Genomic DNA, 6,202 nt, shown 5'->3' with positions numbered 1-6,202 from the left:
AGAGAGAGAGAGAGAGAGGGAGAGAGAGAGAAGGAGAGGGAGAGAGAGGGAGAGAGAGAGAGAGAGAATAGTTATGTTATGGAAGGGTGATACTCAAAATATTTAATGACTGGTATGGCATAAGCTCCAACCAACCAATCCAAGCAGTTTGGGCCTTAGCCAAAAACTGCTGGTACCACTGTACCCTGGAGAATGGGCTCAGGCTGAATATCAGCCCATGCAGTAGGCATTGTTTCCCAAAAGTTTTGCCCAAAGAACTCTACTTTATGTGGCATCTCATAGAACTGGTGAGAAATACTCTGGCCAATGCTGGAACATCATCTTTCTAGGGATGGGCTGGGACTCATGACTCTGGCCACGGGGGTGCAGGAGAGGGTCAGCTCTGGCAGAGACTCTGGTAGCACCGGTTGAAAGATGTGACCACAGCTGCAACAGAAACAGATTTCAAAAGACAGATGTCCCTCTGTCCCAGCTGCTCCGGGGACCCTGTCCCTGGTGGGTCCAGGTGATGTTTATGGCCAAAGCTCTTCTCACAGCGCAGGCACGGGAAGGGCTTCTCCCCGGTGTGCGTCAGCCAGTGTCTCACCAGGTGGTGCCGTCGGCCAAAGCTCTTCCCACCCTCCGTGCACACGTGGCACTTTGGCACTGGTGGAGTGCGCTGCCGCTTCCGAGCCCCGGGGCTCTCTCCAGCCTCTCGGCCCTTGCAGGACTTGCCTTCTGCGTGTACTCTCTGGTGGCTGGCCAGATGGGAGTTGCAACGGAAATTGTTGCCACACTCAGAGCACTTGCTGGGTTTGTCATGTAGGCGGGTTTTCTGGTGTCGGATCAGGTGATGTCTTCTCCCAAAGCTCTTCTCACACTTGAGGCAGCTGGAGGGCCTCTCCCCAGTGTGTGTTTGCTGGTGCCTGGCAAGGTGGGAGCCCCACACAAACTGTTTCCCACACTGGGGGCGTGTGTGCGGTCTTAACGGGGGATCCATTTCTGTGCTACACAGAAGGTTTGAGAAGCTATCTTCCTGAAGAAACGGTGGGCCAAGGAGCATGCCTGTGGAGCTCCCGGGCATGGAATCCCAGCTCTCATCCTGCTCTGGGTTCCAGAGAACGGTATCTTCAGACACACTAGATAACGTTCTGGGAGGTTCTGCTTCTAGTTCAGGGGTACCCCCTTTGTGCTCACTTCCATCTCCTGTATATGTGACCTTCAGAATGTCCCTCTCTTCTAAGTCCTGGGGGTCAGGAACCCATTGTTCTTCTCCTCCTTCTAGTTGAGAAAGCATATCCAGTTTGGGGATTGGAAATCTTAGAGAGACCACTATCCCCCAGTTTCCCTGCATGACGTATTCTCCATAAAAGTCTGTCTGCGAAGGGTCCAGGCTCTGCCACTCCTCCTGAGAGGAACACAGTGACACAGCCTTGATGGTTACCAGGCCCTGTGATCCAGCTGCAAGGAGTGCAGCTGCCATCCCCCAATCTCCAGGGCTCCCTTCCTGGGAAATGGCAAGAACCCAGGGAGCCGACTGAGCCTTCTCCTGAAGCGACTGTGGCTCCTCTTCAAGGTCACAGCACAGGTGCTCCAGGGGCCCTGGTGCTGTTCTCCATGGTCCCTCTTCCTGGCTTCCCCTTTCCACCTGGGGCTCTGCTCAATTCAGCTGAACACTCATTGACTCCCATCCTGTCCCCAGGGCTGCTATCTGTTCTGAAAGCATTTTTGCTACAAACCCAAATTGTGACCTTTAACATGTAAAGCATGGATTCCCCCTATTCACCAGATGTCTTCCTCATTCTCTAGCTCCGTTTGAAAGTCCTCCTTCAGGACTTTACCTCTAGGTAAATATCTGGACACCTGAGACCCACTTCTCCATCTCTCCAGCAGCAGAGTCCCTTGATAGGAAGCCTCTTTTGCAGGCCAGATGTGAGCCTCTCCAGACCACTGACAGAAAACCCCGGTCGTCTTGACCTGAGGTCCGGTGCCTCCCTACCGGGTGCTGCCTGCCCCTCCCCTCTACCCTCACTTCCTCAGAGCCCGTGCTGTTTTGTTTTTTTTTAACATCTTTATTGGAGTATAATTACTTACAGTGTTGTGTTAGTTGCTGCTGTATAACAAAGTGAGTCAACTATACATATACATATATCCCCATATCTCCTCCCTCTTGCGTCTCCCTCCCATCCTCCCTATCCCACCCCTCTAGGGGGTCACAAAGCACGGAGCTGATCTCCCTGTGCTATGTGGCTGCTTAAAAATGGTAATTATTTGAGATGATGTATGCATTAATTTATTATGGTAATCATTTCACAATGTATATGTGTATCAAATAATCCCATTATACATATTAAACATACAATCTTTTATGTCAACTATATCTCAATAAAGCTGCTAAGGCTCTTATAGAGCAATAATCGATCGAATATGTAAGCAGAGAGATGGAAATTCTAAGAAAGAACCAAAAATAAATGCCAGAGATAAAAAACACTGTAACAGAAATAAAGAATGCCTTTGATGGGCTCATTAGTAGACTGGACAGAGCTGAGGAAAGAACAAACCTCTGTGCTTGAGGATATCTCACTAAAAACATCCAAAACTGAAAAGCAAAGAGCAAAAAGATTTAAAAAAAGAACAGGATATCCCAAAACTATGGAACAATTACAAATGGTGTAACATACATGTAATGGGAATTCCAAAAGGAAAAGAGAGAACTGAACAAAAGAAATGTCTGGAAAAATAATGTACTACTCTCTACTTTTTTCCTCCCCCCCTGAGAATTTCCACAAATTGTCAGATAACAAACCACCGATCTGATAAGCTCAGAGAACACGAAACCATATAAATGACCAACTGTCCCCACCAAAAAAAAAAACCACACAAAAAAACCCCAAACAAACAACGTAACCTAGGCGTATCATTTTCAAACTACAAAAAATCAAAGATAAAGAAAAATACTGAAAGAAGCCAGAGGAAAAACATTTTACTACAGAGGAACAAAGATAAGAATTACTTCTAACTTCTCAGAGACCATGCAAGTAACGCAAGAATGGAGTGAAATATTTAAAGTATTGAGAAAAAAAAAATACATCAGCCTAGAATTCCATACTGTGCGAAATTATTCTTCAAAAGTGAATGAGAAATAAAGACTTTCTGAGAGAAACAAAAATTGAGGGAATTTGTTATCAGAGATCTACACTGCAAGAAATGTTAAAAGAAATTCTTTAGACAGATGAAAAATGCTATAGGACAGAAACTTGTATCCATGAAGAAAGGAAGAGCATCAGAGAAGAAACAAGTGAAGGTAAAATAAAAGCTTTTATTTTTCTTATTTTCAATTGACCTAATTGTTCAAAATAATAATAGCAACAATGTATTCAACTATGTATGTATATATAGACATATATTAATATATATATATACCTATGTATAAGTGAAATGAATGACAGCAGTTATACAAGGTATGGAAGGAGGAATTAGGATGATCTGGTATACTCACACTGTGAGCATATCAGTTATACTTTTTTTAAAAACTTTATTTCAGTGGTTGCCCTAGACTTTGCAATATATATATATACATTATAACTAATCCAAATACATTTTCAAATAACACTATACAACCTCACAGATGATCCAGCAATCATGCTCCTTGGTATTTACCCAAAGGATTGAAAATTATGTCCATACAAAAACCTGTGCACAGATATATATAGCAACTTTGTTCATAATTGCCAAAACTTGGGAGAAACTAAGATGTCCTTCAATAGGTGAATAAATAAATAAACTATGGTACATTCAGACAATGGAATATTATTCATCACTAAAGAGAAAAGATTTATCAAGCCAGGAAAAGACATAGAAGAACCTTAAATACATATTACTAAGTGAAAGAAGCCAATCTGAAAAGGCCACATGCTGTATGATTCCAACTATGTGACATTCTGGAAAAAGCAAAACTATGTGGAAAATAAAAAAGATCAGTGATTGTCAGGAGTTATGGGGGAGGGAGGCATGAAGAGGTAGTACACAGATTTTTAGAGCAGTGAAAATACACTGTATGATACCATAATGGTGGATACATTTGTACAAACCACAGACTGTGTAAACCATAATATCAATTATGAATTGGGTGATTATGATGGGTCAGTGTATGTTCATCAGTTATAACAAATGTACCACTCTGGTGGAGGATGTTGATAACGGGGGATACTGCATAAGTGGGGGCAGGGAGTATGTGGGAAATCTCTGTATCTTCTGCTCAATATGGCTGTGGGCCTAAAACTTCTGTTTGAAAAAAGTCCATTTTTAAAATGAAGAAAAAACATATGAAAGGGAACCTATAGATTTAATATATGGTTGTCCCTTGTATGGATCCTAATTTTAACTATATATATATATATATACTTTTAAAAATAATGAGATAACAGGAAATTTGAATTTAAACACTGGATGTTTGACAATTCTGAGGAATTAGGTTTAATTTTTTAAAGAATGATAATGGAATTGTGGAAAATATTTGCAAACAAAGCAACCAACAAGGGATTAATCTCCAGAATATACAAACAGCTCATGGAGCTCAATATTAAAAAAACAACCCAATCAAAAAATGGGTGGAACAGCTAAATAGACATTTCTCAAAAGAAGACATACAGATGGCCAAAAAGCACATGAGAAAATGCTCAACATCACTAATTTTTAGGGAAATGTAAATCAAAACTATAATAATGTATCACCTCATACCGGTCAGAATGGCCATCATCAAAAAATCTAAAAACAATAAATGCTGGAAAGGGTGTGGAGAAAAGGGAACACTCCTACACTGTTGGTGGGTATGTAAATTGGTACAGCCAGTATGGAGAACAGTATGCAGGTTCCTTAAAAAACTAAAAATAGAACTACCATATGACCCAGCAATTCCATTCCTGGACATATACCCAGAGAAAACCATAATTCGAAAAGATACATGCACCCCAATGTTCATTGCAACACTATTTACAATAGCCAGGACATGAAAGCAACCTAAATGTCCATCGACAGAGGAATGGATAAAGAAGATGTGGTACATATATACAATGGAATATTACTCAGCCATAAGAAAGAACAAAAATAATGCCATTTGCAGCAACATGGATGGACCTAGAGATTGTCATACTGAGTGAAGTAAGCCAGACAGGAAGACAAATATATGATATCGCTTATACGTGGAATCTAAAAAAACAGTACAAATGAACATATTTACAAAACAGAAATAGAGTCACAGATGTAGAAAACAAACTTACAGTTACCAAGGGGTAAGGGAGGGGGAGGGATAAATTGGGAGATTGGGACTGACATATACACACTACTATTTATAAAATAGATAACTAATAAGAACATACTGTATAGCATAGGGAACTCTACTCAATACTCTGTAATGGCCTATATGGGAAAGGAATCAGAAAAAGGGTGGATATATGTATATGTTAAAAAAATTATCAAGGGAATAATGTGGGTGGGGCGTTGGATTAAATGAAATTTTCCATAAATTAATCCACACTGATGCTGGTGACATGAACATGAGGTATATTATACTAGTCTCTACATTTGTATAAGATTGAAATTTTCCTTAATAAAAAGTAAAACAATTCAACAAAATCATACATACCCAGAAAACACATACTCATGCTATGAATTATAATAATAAAATTAACACATTTTACCACCCAGTTTAGGTTACAATACCAATATTGTTACATCTAGCTGGTGTTTCTCAGTGATCTCTTCCCCTTTAGCAATTATTCTGACTTATTATTCCCTAAAGCTTTCATCATCATCATCATCATCAATGTTATTATTTCAGTGTGTTTCAGAGGTATCCCTAAATATTTGGTTGTGCTTGTTTTTTAGCTTTTCAGAAATATTGTCAGAGTTTAAGTAATCATCTGGGATTTGCTTTTCACCCAACGTTGTAACCCTAAACTTCATTCACATAGTTCATTTCGCTTAGTTCATAAAATCTACCTCTCTGAGAACACTTACTACATAGCCATAATTAGTAACTTAAATATCCAGCCCCCAAGAAAACCAAAAAATTTTAGAGGACACCATGACTTTTCATTAGTTTTCTCAACTACAAAAGACAGGCTGGCTACATAGTAGGTATTTAATAAATGCACATCTAATGAATAAGTATTAATGAACAAATAAGTGTTTGTGTGAATAAAACAGCTAAAAAATGTTATTC

General features: G+C 40.0%; 1 pseudogene across 1 annotated transcript; it reads right to left on the bottom strand.

The window, feature by feature from the left end:
* Positions 1–444: 444 nt before the first annotated feature.
* Positions 445–1,705, bottom strand: LOC309812360 (zinc finger protein 641-like; annotated as a pseudogene). Its single transcript has one exon. The product of its transcript is annotated as a zinc finger protein 641-like (transcript).
* Positions 1,706–6,202: the final 4,497 nt, after the last annotated feature.

This window comes from Mesoplodon mirus (genome assembly GCF_964341445.2).
Source record: "Mesoplodon mirus genome assembly, chromosome: 11".
Taxonomy (NCBI): domain Eukaryota; kingdom Metazoa; phylum Chordata; class Mammalia; order Artiodactyla; family Ziphiidae; genus Mesoplodon; species Mesoplodon mirus.
The sequence above is the reverse complement of the archived record's forward strand: the minus strand, read 5'-3'. Positions and strand labels throughout refer to the sequence as shown.